The sequence below is a fragment of the Protopterus annectens genome, chromosome 5.part0 (genome assembly GCF_019279795.1).
Source record: "Protopterus annectens isolate FY-2018-M chromosome 5.part0, PAN1.0, whole genome shotgun sequence".
Classification (NCBI taxonomy): Eukaryota; Metazoa; Chordata; order Ceratodontiformes; family Protopteridae; genus Protopterus; species Protopterus annectens.
In genome coordinates this window covers 653,965,492-653,985,344 of record NC_056735.1, presented here as the reverse complement: position 1 = coordinate 653,985,344, position 19,853 = coordinate 653,965,492, and the positions used below count along the sequence as shown (strand labels likewise).

General features: G+C 39.6%; 1 protein-coding gene across 2 annotated transcripts in view; it reads right to left on the bottom strand.

The window, feature by feature from the left end:
- AGPAT3 (1-acylglycerol-3-phosphate O-acyltransferase 3) overlaps nt 1-19,853 on the bottom strand; it is a 1,609,180-nt gene that overhangs the window by 704,824 nt on the left and 884,503 nt on the right. The gene's annotated exons all lie outside the window — the stretch shown is intronic.

The window sequence follows — 19,853 nt, the reverse complement described above, 5'->3', positions numbered from 1 at the left end:
GGAGCTGAAGATATGAGCTGTACAAGTCAAAGGAACTGAAGGCATGTCAGACTCCAAATGACTTTCAATACAGGCCTGGGTCACTAAATCAAAGATCAACAGAGGCTGCGAAAGCACTCACCTTCCCCAACAATCACAAGTCTAGTAGGTGACTCAAGGGGTGAGGGAGTGCTGCCTGAGGACCTATGCTTTTGTTTCTTATCTTTTCTGCACTTAGGTACATCGAGCTCGGGACAACCAGTGGAAGCATCAGTATGTGAATGCACAGATTCCTGCCTCCAAAAATGAGCTAAAAACGTTGCTCTATGCCTAATAGTTCTAGCGTTAAACCTTGCACAGAAACGACAGGGACATCATGATCTGGGTCTAAGCAAGTTACACAAAGCATATGGAAGTCTGTGTGTAGAATTTGTTTACCACAGTGGAGACAATTATTAACTTAATCTGACATGAGTCAAAGAAGAAAGAAAAAAAGAGTTCCCCAACAGGGTACTTACCTTTCCAACAGCAACATCTTTCTGGTGCAGATCGATCGACACACTTGAGGTCTGCTTCAGGCTCTGGCAGCAAGAAAGGACTGAAGTGATGACCCAGGCTGGCTCCCTTTACACCTGAGCATACTGGCATCAGTTAAGGCATCTGCCAGCCTGGGAGGCAAAATAAGTTTCTCTGGTAATCGGGCTGGCTGAGGGCTTTCATGGCAGGAAATTCTAACTGTCAGGACTGCAAGAGTGAAGCACGAAGAACATCACAGATTTGCATAGAACTTGTTGTAACTGGCACAACATATACTGAACCTGGTGATTCTGTTAACCTGCTGGCAAATAGGTTCACTGAAAACTTATTCCCCCCCCATCTCTGCCCAATATACCACGACATCCCTCAGACAAGTCCTCCTCCAGAGATCTCTAAGGAACAGGTCCTTAATACCCTTTCCAAGGGTAAAAACATGGCCTCTATGGGATCAGACAACATCTTTGGATGCGTCCTAAATTGCTTAAAGCAAGAGTTAGCTGTACCTCCAAGTACCCTCTTTAACCACAGTCTAAGCATTGGGTATGTTCTTTCAGACTGGAAAACTACCACTGTCATCACCTCCACAAAGGGGGTGTCCCTCTGCTGACCCGGGGAATTACAAACCCACAAGTTTGACCATCCTCATATGCAACACTATGGAGAGAATCATCGTGGACCTTATCAACAAGGATATAGGCGACCTCCAAACACTAGACCCATCCCAGTTTGGCTTTGTCAAAGGGAGATTGTGCCTACTAAACTTGGGGGACTTTACCGAGACAGTCTTCAAAGCCCAGGATGAAGGCAAAACTGTGCATATTGCCTATTTAGACCTAGCGAAGGCCTTCAACACCATTCCCCATTCAGGTATCACTGATAAACTTACCCAGCTGAAAGTAATCCAGTATATAGTCAGATGGGTTGCAAACTAGCTCACCAATAAAACACACACAGTTAAAATAGGAGACTCTTCATCAGCCTTCAGACCAGTAGCTAGTGGAGTACCACAGGGCTCGGTGCTGGGGCACCTATTGTTTGGAATTTACTTTCCAGAAGTACAGGCCAAAACAAAGGACATGAGGCTAACAAAGTCTGCAGATGACCACACACTGGTTGTGATCACTGAATCCCCTGGTGACACTGACACTCTCCAGGAAGGTCTTACTCAAACCAACGATTGATGCCAAAGTCATGAACTCAAGTTAAATGCTAAAAAGTGCATAATCATCAGCCCCTTCAGCAAGGAAGATGTCCCTGCAAAGTACTATATCAACAACACCTTAAATACTCAATCCATGGTAAAAGACCTGGGCACATAGGTTGACAGCAACCTCTACTTTGACCATTATGTTTCCACAGTGGTAAGGAAAGCCTTTTTCATTGCCCATCTCATCAATAAGGGTATTGCCTCCAGATAAAAAGAGGTTATAATCCCCCTGTACTCCTCCCTTTTCAGACCAAATATAGAGTACAATGCACCCTTTGGTATGTACATCATCACGCACCTCCAACAACTGGAAAGACCTCAGAGGTACCTTACAAAGAAAATTCAAGGTGTCCATCACTTGTTCTATGCTGACAGACTAAAATCCCTGTCACTGTTGTGTCATACAGACTACTCAGGGGTGATCTCTGCCTAGCCTATAGGGCAACTGCAGATCTTGCCCTGATGGAATTGCTACACATTAGCAAGACAAGTGGTACTCGCTGCACCCACTCTAGCGACCTCAACATAAGAACCTATATTAACAGGACCTGCCTGAGAGACAGGTTCATCTCCCAGATGCTCCCCTTTCTCTGGAATAAGCTACCAATCCTAGTAAAACAGTAAAACAGAGTCCTTCACTGACCCTTTTCAAGCATGATCTGGATAATTGGATGGGGAATTGCAAATTCATCCCTGGGGTTTCACCTGATCCCTTCTGGACAGGGGCAGTAGGTGCTGAGTCAGGTCTACTAATAGCACCATTACAAGAGGGAAAAAAACTTGGTTAGGCTTGTAAGGGCCTCGGGGCCATTAGCCTAGTAACCTCCTATGATCCTATGAACCAGGAAATGAGAGATCTTTTGGGTACCTCCCCTAGGATTATTTTTAAAAGAGGTAAATGTTTTAAAAAACTATTTTGATAATATGTACAAAGTGACAAAGTGGGGGTAAAAATGATCTGAAAAATTAAAAATTAGATAGTTTTAAATGTGGTTATTGTAAACAATGTCCTTATGTTAGAAATAGACAGTGCGTTCTGGTTGGAAAACAAGTGACATAACCCAAACAGCATATTAACTGTTTATCCGGGGGTGTCATTTATGTGCCCTCTGTCAGTGTTGTCCAGCATTTTATATTGGGAAGACCGAGCAGAGGTTTAAAGATAAGATATACAAGCACGTGCATGATATTGAGAAGGCCGATATTAATAATCCATTTTACAAACACATTTTAATTAATAATTTTTGTTTTTTGCCCTTGAACAGATGCTCTAAGATGTAAGGGGTAGGCTATGATCCAAGATTATTAAAAAAAAGAGAACTTTGGTTGCAAAACTTATATTTCTCGGAGGTACAGGCCAACACGGAAGGACTGTGGCTGACCAAGTTCGCAGATGACTGCAAACTGGGCGCCATAATCGACACTCCAGCCGACACAAGCATCCTCCAAAAGGGCCTCATAGAAACAGACAACTGGTGCCAGAGCCATGGCCTCAAGCTAAACGCCAAAAAGTGTATAGTCATCCCCTTTGGCAAAAACAAAGTGCCCACAAATTACCACATAGGTGGTAATCCATTAAGTACAGAAGAAGTAATTAGGGACCTGGGGACCCAAGCTGATAGCAATCTCTCATTTGACAACCACGTGGCCAAAGTGGTTAGAAAAACATTTTATATAGCCCACCTAATCATGAAGGGATTCACATCTAGATCAGGGGAGGTCATCGTGCCTCTTTACTCATCCCTCATCAGGCCATAATTGAGTACAATGCCCCTTTTGGGATGTACCTTACCAGACACCTGAAGCAACTGGAAAGACCCCAAAAGTACCTCACCAAGAGGATCAAAGGGCTCAAACAGGTGCCATATGCTGCCTGGTTAAAGAAACTCCAGCTCTACTCAGTGGCAAACCGCCTGCTCAGAGGTGATCTGTGCCTGACGTATAAAGCCATGTCCAACCCGGAATTAATGGACATGCTGCACCTCAGAAAATCCAAATCCCATCGAGCTACGCGCTCGAGAGACTTGAACCTCAGCATTGAAATAAATAGGACATGCTGGAGGGACAGATTCATAACCCAGAGGCTCCCTTCACTCTGGAATAAAATCCCAGTCCAGGTTAGGCAGAGTCCCTCTTTGACTCTCTTCAAGAGGAATCTTGATGAGTGGATGGGAGATCGTAGGTTTACCCTGGGTATCACTTCTGTGTCACTGTTAGACAGAGGCACAGTATACTAACCTCGAAAAAGGGCATAGCAAAATTAATTTAAAATGGGTGGCGAAAGCCAAACACACTCTGGCTAGGCTTATAAATGCCCTAGGGCAGATAGCCCAGTATGAACCTATGAAAACTTTCTTAGTTTGAATGACATAATATCCATTTATAGTATTTTGAAGTTGAGAACTTATGAATTATGACCAATGGGAGGAATATTTATTATTAGTATTAATTATAATCATTAGCATTTTGGTACATTTTTGCATTAAGATTATTTTGCAGAGTTTTTTAGCAGTAAGGTACATTGTTAATTTAAAGAATGACAGGAAGTGATTTTATATGAGATGTGCTAAAGTTTATTTAATTTTTTTTTTTAAAGAGTTGTTCTGAAGAAGTCTCTGTGTTAGGGGAAGAAAGTGCTAAACCTTTTATACAGAAATAAAAGTCTGTCAGTTCCAGTAGTAGTAGGAGCAATGGGTCTAACAAAAAAAAATCTACAGTCATATTTAGATATATTACCAATACACGTAACTCCGTGTGAGATGTAGGAGTCAATTCTGGGTGCTGAGAAGAGTACTTTTGGCTAACATCAAAGACTGAAACAATACTAACTTCATGAACTTTAATTATACCCTTAGGCATGGAGTCCATTGCCATCATGGTATTAGGAACCCAAAAGATAAGGAGAAATTAAAGAGATATTCAGGCCAATCTGTCTACCAAAAATGGTGTCTGCCAAGAATGTTGTGGAGCTTAAGATACTCAGTGAAACAACATGATAGGAAAAATAGGTTTTAAGGTAAATGTTTTTAAAGACAACACCTAGACCACATGTCCCAGCCCCTATCAACAAGTTCTGATCAAAAAGTAAAACTTTTTCTCATAAAAATCAATTTGAAAGACATTTCCCTCAGGGAAGCATGACCAAAAAATGCCCGATTTGAAGTCAACCTTTAACTGACAGCCATTAAAAGCATCAATTCTAACCTTTAGAAAATATTTCTGCCAGAAAAGGTCAACGTTTCCTTACAAAAAATGATGAAGTGGAAGTTATTCCCCAATGAGTTACTTATCTGCCCAGCCTTGATGAAGTGCTAGTTGACCGCAGATCATTCAAAGCCTGCAGGAGAGAATGTACTTCAACTGCAGGAAAGTTCTATAGTTTTGACTCCCCAGCAACTGATTTTATATTGCTCTCTTCAAACTGTACAGGGGCTAGGGCATGGAGAAGGTGTCCTAAAGCTTTGGAACCTTGCAAGCTAATCAGATCCTTGGAAGAATGTCCCATCAAGGGGCATTGAGACAAGTGTATAACTGTACAGACGTCTTGCGTTGGTTGGGAATCAAACTCGGGTCAACTGTTTGGAAGTCAGCTATGCTCACCACTACACCACCAGATTAGGATACTGCAACACTGAACTAATCATGAAGAACAACAGAATATTAGAAAAATTAGATGCACTGTTCAAAAACTGTTCTCCACATTTTGTCAGGAAATAACTTGGGAGAAGCATGTGGTGGTGCCACCTACTACAGTACTGATGCCAAGGCTATGATGACTGATGGCTGGTACCAGTTAGGAATGCTAAGATTTGGACATCATATTCCAACCCTTGACATTCCCAAAGTCAGATGACAGCTATCCAAAATACGTGAAAGAATGAATTCCCCTTAACATATTGCATAAATAATTATAGAAACATTGGATATCAGGATCCTTTCAAGACACTATATAGATGGACCTGGCAAAAGCATTTGACACATCACACTAAGGACTGGAACATCAATAACTATATAACACATTGGATTACATAATGGCTTAGAGGCAGTAAATCCTGTGTAAGATTTAGAAATACTGAATTAAAACAATGCAGTATTGGGACCAGTGCTATTCAGTTTCCTCATGTCAACCATGCCAGCAGTAGACATGTTGTACATAGACATTTGCTGATGATAACAAAATAAAATGGATGGTGTCATATCTATATGACCATAATAAAATTCAAAAATACTTGGATGATCTGCAGAAGTAGGCAACAACCAACAAAACAGACTTTAATGTTAAAAACGTTGTGGTGCACAGATGTAAATGAACGATAAGGCCAATAATAGAATATGAAACTTGGATTTTGTATGTTCTCATCTAGAGATGTGGACAGCTTAACAGTACAGAAATATTGCACAAGGATAAAAACAGACCAGACAGGGGAAGACCTTAAAACTTTATTCCATAAATTACAGACTACTCAATGGATGAGGATTGACATTTAAAATATCAAAGGATGAAAACCTGATATCTATGCTAATGTCAGCAAAGAAACAAGTAACAATAACATCTCCATCTATGTGGAAAGATATAATACAACTTAAAGAGAGATTACTTCCACAGAAGAGTAGCTATAGTCTGGAATAATATCACATTCGAAATTGAACTCGGGGATATTTGAAAGAATATAAAACTTCATTAGCTAGACATTCTAGGGATAACATCCATAAGACTAGAGCAAGAGGAAACAAGCTCTAAATGGCCCACATTTTGGGTCTTGAGCCGTAACTCAAACTGAAAAGCAAGCAGAATTTTTTCATGAATAAGGTAAAAACAGCTATAATTTCCCAGACCTGTGGTGTAGAGGGGTATAGCCCATACTGCAGCCCTGATGACTTCTGAGGGATCAGGCAGGGGAGTATGAGCTTAAGTAGCTGACATCAGCTTGATCATTCTCAAGGGAAGGAGACTACTAGGACCACATCACTGGCAACTCCGTGGTGGTGGCTGGATGCACTGGCCACGCTGGCTCAAGCTGCATCAAACAGGGACTTTCCTACTATGCTGTGGCACAGCAGGTGGTTGTGGAAGAATGCAGTCCTCCTTCCCTGACCAGAAAGATATGGCAAATCTGTAGGCAGCCTATGGGAGAAAGGGTAGGCCATTCTATGGGACCAACAAGTAAACCTGCTCCCTACCGTCAGACTTTTCCCACTTGGAGAATGCTGGGCCAATAGGGCTATCCACCCAGGAATTGATGGGATGACTGGTTGCAAGCAGTGGAACCATCAAGCAGGGTCCTGCAGAGGTGGGGTGGGGGGCACTGTAACCTTTAAAAGGTATGTTTCAGAAGACTGCAAAAAAATTGCAGAAGATGACCTACAGGATAATCATATCTTTCTGTGATGGCCAGATAACTATCTTTGTTAAATAACATGACAGCTTATCTTCAGGCAAGATACATATATTCATCCAATACCTACCTGCAAGGACAGCTTTATGAAAAGCACTTGCCAAATGTTCAGTTACCCAAAGAGGCCTAACTTTTGCCGAATCACTTTGCTACACAGTGCATTCAGAAGAATCCAGTAAGACGGAAAACTGCCCAAAACTCAAACTTATGCAGGCTTGTAACCTCATTTGGAATTTCCTGTCATGCTCTTCTTTGGGGTTTCTTGACACAAGAACAACAACATATTGCTGATAAGAATGCATGAACTGTTTTAAGGCATGTAAAACACACACACAATCTAGAAATAGTCATTTCGTCTACTCTAAATATATTGTTTTCTCTGTTTCAAATTCCAAAGCCAGTAAAACAAGCCAACTGACTATTCTCTCCATCAGGGATCCTCATTTTCAAATGAACAACTGTGCATTATTTCTGCTTTGTATCAGACAGATCTCATTACAGCAACAGTTGTTAACAGTGTTCAAATCCCCCAGCTCATCTAGCAGTTTGTGAACTTGGAGATTCTCAACTTACATTTTCAAGTCATGTTCTGTGAACTGCAATCATTACCGTTAAGTTACATCTGCAAGTCAGGTTAGTACAATCATACCAGAAATATTTTAATCTTGGTACCTTTAACTCTAACATTTCAAAAGGAAAAAGATTATGAGCGAGTAGCTGAAGCAACAAAAGGTATGAAAAGACAGCATACGTGTAAAAGTTACAAAAATAACTTAAGCTAGTAGATCTTAAAGGAGTTTCATGCAATTTATGACAAAAGAATCTTTCACAACCAGTTTTCAACAAAATGCAAACCATCCTAGCAACATGGCTAGGAATCTTATTTAACAGAATCTGCTGACTGAAATTTTCTTGCAGAATATAGTGATTAACGGTTTTGTAAATACCTGCGATAAATAGCCTCTGTGTATATCTGCCTTGATAGTGTCATGTTTGTACCTACTAAGCACAGTGCACTAAACTGCTCAACACACCACAGCGTTGTGTCACATGCTGAACAATGACATGGAAGATGATCGTCAATGGAGTTATGATCAGCTACTGAAGAGTGCTGCTATTCTTACCTCGTTAAATATGTAGTGAACACAGAAGTATATACACAAATCAGACAGAAAAAATCTATATAAATGATAATAGGTTTCAGTATCTTCACTTGGGAAAGAAAAGAAGTTTTATTCATTTTTGGTTTCTTTTTCATATTCAATTGCACTCCTAAATGGCAAAATGTTAGCTAAACTTACAGCAAAGTATAAAGCAGCAAAATTTAATGATACAGTTTCTTTCTCCCTGACAGTTGCTAAGCAAGACAAACAACTACACTATGACAGCACTGTATGCTACGCCACTCTCTAACACTGTGAAGAAAGGGCACAAGTTATGACTGTCTTGTCACACTGTTAAATCATATACTGATGCACTCAAGTTTAAAAGTATGTCACATAACACAGAGGTTGTGCCCTAAAGTTCTGTACCACTGACACATTAGTATAAAGTCCTGAAAATATACCACTACAGATAACTGCTGTAATCTTACTTATTATGTCATGTGTGCATTTACTGCCACACTGTTGATATGAAATTCTTAATGCAGTTATGGTTCAGGTATTGTGGTTGTGGTCGTGTGTACTGTAGGATCCTGTACTGTTCTACTATGGCTAAGAACTTACTATTGTGCAACTGTCTCACCAGAAAAGTGAAAAAAGATGGAAAAGAAGCCTTATAATTATTATTTAAATGTTTTAGAAGTTTTGAAGTTATCTCTAAACAGACCACAGAACATGACACCTTTACAGGACAAGTAGCTGATTAAAAAACTAAATTTCCAACAAGCTCAGTTAGGTTTTAATCTGTTGCTGCCTTCTTTGGCTGGCACAATTTCCTTTCGGAGAATAACTGCATGTAGGTATTACTAATTTATTTTCAGCAAAGTACGTGAATTCCTTTTGAATGTGTACACTTCCAGTTTACAGCAGCAGTAAATGATAATGACAGGGCCCCAAATTACTAGATCTGTGGCCAGAAATCTTCTATACTGCTCCAGTGTACTATCTGAATGTTTTCTGCACTTTCTAATACAGTATGCTGCAATATATACATATCACACTGGAACTCTAGATAATGGAAATTGTGTTCTAAAGTTGCAACAAGCTTTAACTGCTGTCAAGGAATAAGGTTTAAGGCTTAGTGTAAAGAACAGTGCAGGAATTAAAGACCAGCATGTCATACAAGTAAGTCCTGCAAAACGGTCTATCCTCTACTCCTCCAAATACAAATAAATCAAAATGAAGTTGTCAGTGTGTAACATAAAGGGCTCACTACACCATATCAATAAATTTGTGCTTAAATACTCTGTATAAACATATTATTTTGTACACACTCTTAACGCACCCACTGTTTTTATTCTATCATATTGTGTTGACCAGGCAGGTGACACTTTTAGTACAGCATTTTTTTTCAAGACATACTCTTGATGGCATTTACAGTGGTTAGTGAAAACCTGATTAGGATACAAAAAAAAAAAAAAAACAACACCCTACCCTTTGTCAACAAGTATTATGGGGTATTTACTATTGGCTAATCAGAGCATGCAGGGAAGACTTTAACATCTTGCCTGATGTATGGACACTTCACTGCATGGTGTACACTCTAAAGATAAAAGTGGTACCACTGAAGTTCATGTGTTTTTTTTACTTACTGCTTGTTAATTGTGATTATTAGTTACTTGAAAATAAAGCAATTTTAGCTACAGCCTGGACCAATTGTACAGTACGTAAATATATAAAATGCTTCAGTAACTTAAGAAAGTTACTCTTTTCTCTAGTTTGGCAGTTGTAATGATCTGCTTCCTGCGGTCTAGACGTTTCTGAGCAAGTCACTTAACCAGATACTGCTCCTGAGCAGAGTCTGAAAAAACTCCATGGAGACTGATGCGCCATCCCGGAAAACAAATACAAACATAACATGCGACAAAACTTCAGTCAATGTACAAGAAATAAGAATTTCTTCCTTCAAAACTTATGAGGAGTAACAAAAGAAGAATAAAAATAGTCACTAATGCTCAAATGTGAATCTGTTTGAACAAACACAATTCCACAAAAAGCAGTTTTATTTATAATGGTGCACATATATGCATTCCAACATCCAGTCAACATCATTTTATTACTCCATCGTACTCATTACAGTATTGTTTTTTTTTTATGTTGACCAGTACAGTAAACAGTACTAGCAAACAGCAATTATTCAACTTCAACACACTACCATACAGGCAGAGGCAATTCCATTAGTTCCTCCTTTTCAAGATGATAGCTCCTGTTCCTCTTCCAGGTTTCAGGGGCACCTTCCACACGGCCTTTGTCCTTTACACTTAACTCCTTGCAGACTCCACTTCAAAATCCTCTCTAGATCCAGAAGTGAGGAATATGAATCTCTCAAAGGTAGTGATGATATTATGCACCTAAAGGTAGCTGGTCCTTACTAGTTACCGCAGAGCATGGACTCTCTCTCTCTCTCTCCTTTGCCTGCCTGACTGCTTTAGACTTGCAGTCTCAGCACCTTACTCTATCTCTGCTGTGCCTGCCTTAGATCCAACAACTCTGCATTTACTTTCCATGACACACCTAATACAGGAAACCCCAAGTGGTATACGATCAACAGGCAAAACACCACAATAAGCAGCATGCTTCCCAAGTTAAGTCATTACGTCACATGACTTCCCAGCATAGAATCACAGATTTCAGAACCATGAGAAGTGATGTAAACCTGACACAGCTCATTTGCATTTAAATAACTGCAGCCAAGACTATGCTGGTATTTCTAAGAATGTAAGGACAAAGCCCAGCTGAATAATTTTGGGTTGCAAACCTTCTTATTGTAGAACCACTTCCAAATAAAAGGACCTTTAGTGTTGTGACAGCCCATTTCATACACAGCAAGGCATTCTCTGTCTATAGCTGATCAGTTTCTCTCTGAACTGCTGAGTTAAGCTACTGCTTAACCCCACCTATAGTCTGAGAGAAGGCTGCTCCTATATGCACGTCAGCTGTATCTGTGTGCCTGAGTACTGTTTGTAAAAGTCTGAAACTATCAACATCAGTGCTGAACACAGCACCCCTAGTATTTAATTGGCTTTATTGACCAGGAAAATCTGACTGAACAAAGCCCATTTTCAGCAGAGGCCCAGGGAAAAAAATACAGCAAATACATTTAAGATACTTATGACAAAGTAATTAATGATACATTACACTGATAGGCCTTAAGACATCAAGATACAAACAGGTAATTCCTCTGTAGTGATGCTGTAAAAAGATAAAACAGGTATTTCTTCTGTGGTGACATTAAGCATGACACTAAATTACAAGTATATGTGCAACATATGTGCATTACTTATGGTTAGTTATATTATGTAGATATTTTAGTTGCTTAAAGGCCTGAACTACTTTAACTGTCCCCTTAATCTTCAAGGGAGCCTTACCCTTAGGCTGGTTAGTGCTAAAATGAAGGTAGCAAAATTTGGAATAAATTTATGGTAAAACCTAGCAAGACCTAAAAAAATATTTTAGCTGTGGTTGGTGTGGGGCAGTTTTGTACTGCCCCAAAGTTTTTCTGCCTGAGGTTTGACTATTCTTCAACATACTCCATAGCTTAAATTCTGGGCTTCTGCCATGTCTAATTTACACTTAACTGGATTAGTAATAAACTTAGATTGATGCACAGAATCTCTAATGGCTTAAACTTTAGTGAAATGGCTTTCACGGCCATCAGAAAATATTACTACATCGTCCAGCTGCTGAATATGTACATCTGGTAGGGGTCCAAGCATTTTGTCCATCAGCCTTTGGAATGTTGCAGGTGATCTAGAGACCAAAAGACAAGACTTTACAGAGAACAAGTTAATTTGATGTGGAAAATTGCATTTTCCCCTTAGCTTCTTGGGAGATAAGAACTTGACAACAGTTTTTGTTTAGGGTCAAAAAGAACAGAAAAAAGTATTCCATGAGTTTTCAAACAGTTCACCCATTCTGGGCATGAGATATGAATCATTTAGACATGATATTTTATTTTCCAAAATCGCTGCGGTGGTGCAGCAGTAGCGTTGTTGCCTCACAGCAAGAGGTTCTCCTGTTTGACTCTCGGCTGGAGTGCCTTCTGTGTGGAGTCTGCATGTCCTCCCCGCAGTCGAGCGGCATTCGAAAGACATGCGTGAATGGGCATGCCTTTGCTGAAGGTTGGGCGTCGGGCTGGCAACTCGGCACCATAAAAATCTTACTGCCAATCATTAGTGGACCAGAGTTCCACTGTGGCAACCCCCTCACCGGGAAAAGCTGAAGACACAAACATTTTATTTTCCAAAATCACAGAACTTTATAGACCAATCCAGAGTGGGGACCAATGCCTTATGGCTATTCCACTTAGTGTGAGATCCTGGCATGACCCCAGGTTTGAGTATTTTCTATACCTCGTTCTTACCTGCTTGGCTTTAAGATACCAACATTCAGTACTGTTTCAAACATTTTCACAATGCACAGTTTCTATGTTGTGCTGCATTAATCAGGTTATGCCAGGCAATGCTGAAAAGAAGTACGAATACAAATTTCTTTACTTCTTTCTGAGACACTGATGATGTCTCACCTCTTCTGACTTCAGGACGGGCTGTGGGGACCCCAACCACTGCAAATATACCTACTACAGAAACCTCAATTTTTTCCCAAAGCTCCAGAACATTTATATGTTATAATTATTATGACTTCCTTTTTCTCTGCTTTTCTTACCTAAAATTCACTTCACTTATTTTTTATGTATTTTCAAAATGTCACAGTCTCTTTATAAGGAACCTGTTTTCAGAAGAAGGTACTAACACAAGTACTTTATCCCTTGATTTGAATACTCTGAGATAAGCATTTGTTGTCATATCCCCTCTATTGTGTCTGCTGTGATCTTTCACCATATGCTCTTTTACTACAGACATTAACAGTTGTTAACCTGTCCTGCAGTCCGTAAAATTCTGTCACACCTTTAAAGGTGGTGTATTTCTTCTAAGTTTCTTTTGGTGTAGCTAGCAAGCCTTGATGATGTCTGCCATGTAGCAGGTCCAGTTAAACTTGCAGTACTTGTACTGCAACACAGAAAAGATAAGGAAGAAATTGGCTCCAGTTTTCTCCCATTCAGTTCTACAGCTTTTCATAACATCAACTTTAAGTTTCATTAAAGCACTCAGCTAGCCCATCTGTCTGAGGGTGATATAGAGCAGTTTCACTTAAAAAAGTTCATAGAGTGCCTAGGTAGGTAAGACAAGACTTTTCGGTGGAAATTCCTACTCTGAGGAAAAAACAAATATTTCTAGTCCTTTTACTATGGACTTTGAATTAACTCATCTTTATGCAATATCTCTGCATAAACAAAAATTACCAGGATATAGAGACGTCCCTCAGTCAGTTTTACAAGGGAACCTACAGGGTCCATTACTATTCCTTCAGATGTGATTTCCACAAAAGGTAACAGTACACCTGTGAGTTGCAGAAGTGAATCAGTGTCTGTACAGGCACAACTGTCCTTGGCAGACCCATATGTCTCAGCACTATCCACTGTCTCTGTGTGGTGGCCATATGCCTGAGTGCTGACTTGTCACCAATCACACCCTCTGCTACACTGATAGCAGCAATGGGCATGTCACAACCTACTTCTCACTTTCTTAGCACTGTTCTGACCTAGCATGTCTTGCAGTCTGTGTGCAAACGCTAAAGTGTACCTCCCCTATGGCTTCACAGTACCGTATCCTGCCCTTGTGCTCTGTTCCTTGTTTACGTTGCTTCCATGTAACTTGTGGACTTCAGGTTCATTACCATTTGTTCTGTAAGTATACAAATATGGCAGTGTTTGTTTATTTATTTGAGATTTGTTAACCAGGTTGGTCCAACTGAGCCATAAGCCCATTTTCAGTTGAGACCTGAAGAGAAAAGCTCCAGTGTAAATATAAACAATAATGAACTTACATTTGAGACTAACAATTCAATAAAAAAAAAAGATAAAAAGAAAAACTGATGGTACACATATATCAGAGAAAAGCAGTTACGTAGGTAGAGATCATGTACAAAGTAAGTGGAAAATACTGTTGAACAAATGAGAAAATAATTATATACAGATATTACAATCATTATTACAATATTACAAATAATAGAGTACTTATATGTGTATATATATATATATATATATATATATATATATATATATATATATATATATGGATTCCTATTACAAGAACGAAAGTTCACTACTTCGAACTTGTAATAAGAAGCCTCACTTCTGCGAAAGTTCACTTTAACTAAAGTGAACTTTTGCGTAAGTGCACTTTACCGAAAACACTGCAGCTCAGTGGAGGACATAAAAAACAAGGTATGTCCTCCACGATGGTGCGATAGTCACGGACCTTAGGGTTAGGGCATGGGTTAGGTTAAGGGGATAGTTAGTAAAGCTATCCCCTTACCCTAATCCATGCCCTAACCCTAAGGTTCGTGACTACTGCACCATAGTGGAGGACATTGCTATGTCCTTCACTGCGCTGCAGTCATCACGGACCTTAGGGTTAGGGCACGGGTCATGGTAACAGGATAGCCCTATGGGCTATCCCCTTACTATGACCCGTGCCCTAACCCTAAGGTCCGTGAGTACTGCACAGAAGTTCAGTACAACACCCGTTCGTTGTATTGAACTTCGCGTAAGTGCACTTTTGATTAAGTGCACTTTCGCTACAGTGAGCATTCCATGCACTATTTCGAATTAGTGAAAATTTGATCTAGTGTATGGAACCCACACACAGTTGTTATACTTAAGTAACTATTAAAATAAAGGCATTTACATGGATTACAGCTGCACAAGAACATTAGGTGTTGAATAAGTAGCTATGACTTCCATATGCTTGAAACAGAGCCGTAAGAGTAAAAGTTGTAAAAAGATTGAAGTCAGAGTTAAAGTTGGGAGGGGGGGGGTTAACTAGGGTCCTGGCAGAGACAGGACCATGAGTTTAATAGGTAGTGTGTTTTAGCTCTATTTTGAACTGGTTTATTTGTGTGATATTTCTTATATTGTAGGGAAGTCTGTTCCAGGCTAGGGACACTGAGTGTTTGCATAAGAGTTTGCCAATGTTTTTATTAGATTTGTAGATATCTAGGAGATGTTGGTGGGAGTGGCGGAGTGAATGATTAGGGGTGTAGCAGAATACTAGGGAGGAGAAGAAGGGGCAGGAAGTAGGTTTGTTGAGTATGGAGTGTGTGATATGTAGTTGTGATAGTAGAAGTTGGGGTAATTCTAACCACTGCAGTTTCTTTAGTGCAAGACAGTGGTGTAAGTTCTAAGACTGGTTAGTGGTGAACCTAGCAATTTTATTATAAGTTTGTTTGAGCTTGGTGAGTAATGTGGACTGTAAGTTAATGAGGATGGCAGCAGCATAGAGTAGGGAAGGTAGTAGGAATGCCTGAGCCAGAGTAAGTTTAGAGTCTGATGTAAGGATTTTTTTGTTTCTATAGAGTAGTCCCAATTTTTGGTGTGTTTTTTTTTTTGATACACTGTTGGATGTGCCAGTCAAATTTTAATTGATCGTCAATTATGGTACCAATGAGCTTAGTATGAGGTTTTACTTTGATGGTAGTGTTAAGTGATGAAATGGTAAATGTGGATTTGAGATGAATGAGTGATCTAAGAAGGAAAAGAAGTTTGGTTTTGTTTGGATTTAAGATGAGCTAGTTTTCAGTAAGCCATCTTTCAATGGAAAGGAATGAATTTTGGGTAAGTGAGTGCAGAATAGAGATGTTTCCAGAGAAAGAGATAACTGTAGAGTTGTCAGCATACTGTATGAGAGGAGTGGCTAGAAGATGTGTGGAGATTGTTAGTAAAGATATTGAATAGAAGTGTTCCCAGAATACAGCCCTGGGGGTCATCTCACTGGATAGATAGGAATGGGGTGCAGGAAGTGTGCCATCTGACAGACTGTAACCTGTTGGTGAAATAGCTGGGGAACCACTGAAGAGTAGATGTTGAGAGGTTCAGATCAGATAGTTTTGTTAGTAGCTTACAGTGTGATACTGTATGGAAGGCTTTAGAGAGGTCTAGGAAAAGACAGGACACTAGCTGGTCTTTGTCTCTAGCTTCTGGTATAGTATGAGTAAAAGACAGAAGGGCGGTAGCAGTACTGTGGTTTGGTCAAAACTCCATGTTGGGTAGCAGTCAAAAGGCTTTCTCGGATAAGTAGTTTGAGAAGCTGAGAGGGTATACATTTTTCGAAAGTGGGGAGAGGATGGCTATGGGTCTGAAATTGGAAGGGTCAGTGGAGTTTCCTCCTTTATGTAGAGGTACTGTATAGAATTATTTGCAGATGTCAGGGACTGTGGCTTCTTGTATTGATTTATTTACTAGTATTGAAATAGGATAGGCTATAGAATCTGTGGCAAGTTTGAGAAAGAGGGGAGGGAGGTTATCAGTAGAGGAGAATATGGGTTTAGTTTAAGCAGGAAATATTTAATGTAGGTGATGGTGACAGGTTTCAGTGAAAAGGGGATTTTATTAGTATGAGTAGGAGAAGAGGTAGGTGGATTGGGGTTCTGGCCTATATGACTACGTTTATGGCTAGAGTCAATAACTTATTTGTTGAGAAGGGTGGCAATTTCTTGAGGAGTGTGATTAGGGTAGGGGTTAGGAGTTGAAGGGTTACCTGGGTGCAAACATTTTATAGATGGAGTTTTTTTGGGTTTGAGTAGTGACTGGTTTGGGCCTTACTGTAGATTTTTTTTGTCTTAGTTGATTTGTTTTTTGGAAGGTTTCTTAGTTTTTTTTTAATTTTGGATGTGTGAAGGGAATTTGTTTTTTAGCCAGGTTTTCCAAACACTGTCTCGTTTATGCAAAAGGGAATGAGTGTCTTTTGAAAGCCAGGGGGCATAATTAACTTTTATTCTAATTTTCCTTAAGGGTACTAATGAGTTAAGAATTTCAAGGAAGATTTGACTGAATTTTTGTACGGCTTCAATGAGGGGGAGGTGAAAGAGGTAGGACCAGTTGATGGATGAGAGTCTAGTGTTGAGTGTTTCAGCATTAAAACCAGAGAGTTTTCGCAAGCCTCTGTATAAGTGAGGCCTCAGTGATTGGAGAAAATGTCTTTGGATATGAATGGGAAGGTGGTCACTTATGGTGTCAGGCAGGGTACAGGGGTTCTGGTAGAGTTCTGGGTCAGTTGTAAGGATGCAACAATTTGGAGAACCAGCTAGATAATCCAAACAACAGCAAAACCACTAGTTGCAAAACAGATGCAAAGATAGGCACTGCTATTGAAGGTTGATACCACAAATTTATTTAAGCTTATGTAATGCACAATACAGCTTTTAGTCTGCATACAACAGACTCCATCAGAATCTAAAATACACAAGTCAAGTAATGCTTTTAAATAAATCTCCACTTAGCATAAAAAGCCTGCAATCAGGTCTTTAAGGTATATCACACAGGTAAAATATTCATAAATCAGCAATAAATATATAAAATTCAACTTTATTTAAACACCTTTTTGTCTTGTCATTAGTCGGGAACCAAACCCAGTTCTCCAGCGTGGCAGGCGAGCATTCTACCACTGAACCACATTTTTTATGTAAAATACAACATAAAAATATACATATAATTTCTAAAAACACCAAAGAACAAATATCAAGAACAAATACAAGTATTTATCAGCTCTTGTTTTTAACACTGGAACAAGGGACAAGTTGTCATTAATTCTTGGATAACGTGTGGCATCCAGCTTCACTTGCCATCATAACTCCCTTGCCTCCAAATGATCTTTCCAAGCCCCCCCCCCCATGGGTTTCTTGTCACATTCTCTAATATAAAAAACAAAATCCCTTTATAGTTACAACATTTAATGGAGTGTCCATACAAAGCGTTGTTTATATTTTTAGCTCCTATTTCATACCCATGCTCATAAATTCCCTTTTTAAGACATCTCTCTGTCTTCCAGACACAAAAAGCTGAGCATGTACTACAGGTAGCTAAACAGACCACTGCTTTACTAGTGCAATTTCCATGCCTAGGGTATATAACAATCTTAACTGTGTCTTTCAACAATTGATTGTTCTAAAATGTGTTTATGCACAGCTACCACATTTTTTGTACCCATTTTGTATCCCTTAATGCCTGTGTTGTTTTCCAAAATGTTCTTTAAATTGGGGGCTCTTTATAGGTGAACAAAGGTCTGTTTCCCACTACTTCTCTCACTTTTTCATCAGACGCCAAAAGACCTCAATATTTTTCAACAGTATTCTTAATGATAGTGGATCCTGCACTATATTCTAAAATCAGGGCCCTTGTAAATTCTCTTTTGTCCGGATCTTCTTCTAAAAAACTCTCTCCATCTATACTAGCCTTTTCTGGGAGTGTATGTACATTGTTGGAGTGTATGTACATTGTTGGACCTCACACCTGTTAAATCTTCTCCCAGTAAAGGTTTATATTCGTTTCCCCAGTTGTCATAACCACTAATGTTTTTTTTTTTTACCAGTTCATGTGGATAATCCCTTTCTAAAACATTTTTTTCCTTTCTACATCAAATGTATCTTTACTGGATATTATCCTGGCCAGCCTAATGAACTGCCCTTTCACCAAACTATTCTTGTGAAAAAAAGGATGGGTACTGCCAAAATAAAGGTAGTTACTGGAAAATGTGGGTTTTCAATATATATTAGAAGTAAAAGCCTCATTATTTTTGCCTAAGGTGACATCTACGTAGTTGATAGCATCTTTTCCTATTTGATGTGTAAATCTTAAAAAATGGGAAGACCTGTTGATATACTCCATAAAAACTTCAATTTATGGGATGTCTTCACCCCATAAAATAAAAATATCATCCAGGAACCTCAAGTATAGTTCTGTATGTTCCTGGAATGAGGAGTACAACACAAACTCCTCTTCCCGTGTCAGCATAATAAGGTTTGCAAAAATGGGAGCACAATCTGTCCCCACTGCCACCCCTTTTCTCTGTCTAAAGATGTTACCCTCAAACCACACATAATCTATCATTCTAGACAAAAAACTATTACTCCAACAAAAATACCAACAAAAACCTCAAAAGTTCTGGGCTGGAATAAACAGCCTTCTCCACCCAGGCCGTACCACCACTCCTACCCCATCAGCTGCCCTTGATAAATCACCTGTAGAAACCTCAAACACCTTCAATACCTTCTTTACCAAAACTATCCAGTCTCTAGCTACCCATCTCACTCCCACGTGCTCAAACTCTAGCGCTGTCATACCTAGCTCTGACCCAACCAATGCTCAACTCTCCTTTACATTTCAACCTACTCCCCTAATCCAGGCCTTACTTAAAAAACTAAAACCTACTCCGTTAGCTGCCAACCTCCTCCCTGCTGAATATCCGCAAAAAGCTGCAGACGCCATAGCGCTCCCCATTTCTATCCTGATTAATAGATCCATCTCCGAGGGAACCATCCCATCAATATGGAAAATTTCACATGTAATACTTCTCCATAAAGGAGGTAGTTCCACAGAGCTGTCTAACTTTAGATCTATAGCCATTCTGTCAACGCTGGCTAAAATAATGGAAAAATGTGTCCAAAAACAACTCATGCTCTTTCTTATTCAAAACAAACTGCTCGCTGACTCTCAGCACAGCTTTAGGCCATTCC